Genomic DNA, 1,613 nt, shown 5'->3' with positions numbered 1-1,613 from the left:
AAAAAAAAAAAAAAAAAAAAAAAAAAAAAAAAACTTTAAATAAAAAACTATAAAGAAAGAAAAACGTTATATAATGATAAAGGGATCAATTCAGCAACAGGATACAATTATCGTAAATATATATGCACCCAACAATGGAAAACGTAAATGTATAAAACACACTCCCTGAGGGATTCATGTCATGAAAAAGTACGAAGGTTTACTTCAAATCTTCAGAAACTGAAGTAAAATGAAACCCCCAAGCCAAGAAACTCAGACTCTACTTAAGAAATCCAGGCCGGGCTTGGTGGCTCAAGCCTGTAATCCCAGCACTTTGGGAGGCCGAGGCGCGCTGATCACAAGGTCAGGAGATCAACACCATCCTGGCTAACACGGCGAAACCCCGTCTCTACTAAAAATACAAAAAAACTAGCCGGGCGTGGTGGCGGGCGCCTGTAGTCCCAGCTACTCAGGAGGCTGAGGCAGGAGAATGGCGTGAATCCGGGAGGCGGAGCTTGCAGTGAGCCGAGATCGCGCCACTGCATTCCAGCCTGGGCGACAGAGCCAGACTCCGTCTCAAAAAAAAAAGAAATCCAGATCTAGGCCCAGCATAAGGGCTCATGCCTGTAACCCCAGCACTTTGGGAGGCCGAGGCGGGCAGATCACAAGGTCAGGAGTTGGAGGCCAGCCTGGCCAATATGGTGAAACCCTATCTCTACTAAAAATAGTCAGGTGTGGTGGTGCATGCCTGTAGTCCCAGCTACTCAGGAGGCTGAGACAGAAGAATTACTTGAACTCGGGAGGCGAAGTTTGCAGTGAGCTGAGATCAAGCCACTGCACTCCAGCCTGGGCAACAGAGCAAGACTCTGTCTCAAAAAAAAAAAGAAATCCAGATCTAATAAAAAGCATACTGGCAGACATGCCCTAAATATGTCTGAAACAGGCCTTTTCATGGTGAAGTAAACAACACCAAAGAGAAGAACAGAACCCTTTATAGAGACCATAATAGAAAATCAATCACATGGAAGACTGCACAGTGAAAAATAATGAGATATGACTATTTAAGAAGTATAATTACTTAACATGACAAAATATTGTTAAATTGAAACAAATTTATAGGCAAATCACAAACTAGAACAAAGTTGTGATAAATGTTTAACTCTTACACATTAACAAAAACATGAGCCAAGCTCAGTGGCTCATGCCTACAATGCTAACACCTTTGAGAAGCCAAGACAGGCAAATTGCTTGAGCCCAACAGTTTGAGACCAGCCTGAGCAACATGGTGAAACCTCATCTTTTAAAAAAATACATACACACACACACACACACACACACACACACACACATATATATATACACATATATATATAAAAATTAGCCAGCCATGATGGCACGTGCTTGTAGTCCCAGCTACTCTGGAGGCTGAGGTGGGAGGATCACTTGAGCCCAGGAGATCAAAACTGCAGTTAGCCATGATTGCACCACTGCACTCCAGCCTAGGTGACAGAGAGAGACCCTGAGAAAGAAAGAAGAAAGAAAAAGAGAGAAAGAGAGGAAGGAAGGAAGGAAGGAAGGAAGGAAGGAAGGAAGGAAAGGAAGGGAGGGAGGGAAGGAAGGTGGGAGGGAAGGAA

The sequence above is a fragment of the Piliocolobus tephrosceles genome, chromosome 21, assembly GCF_002776525.5.
Source record: "Piliocolobus tephrosceles isolate RC106 chromosome 21, ASM277652v3, whole genome shotgun sequence".
Lineage (NCBI taxonomy): Eukaryota > Metazoa > Chordata > Mammalia > Primates > Cercopithecidae > Piliocolobus > Piliocolobus tephrosceles.
The sequence above is the reverse complement of the archived record's forward strand: the minus strand, read 5'-3'. Positions refer to the sequence as shown.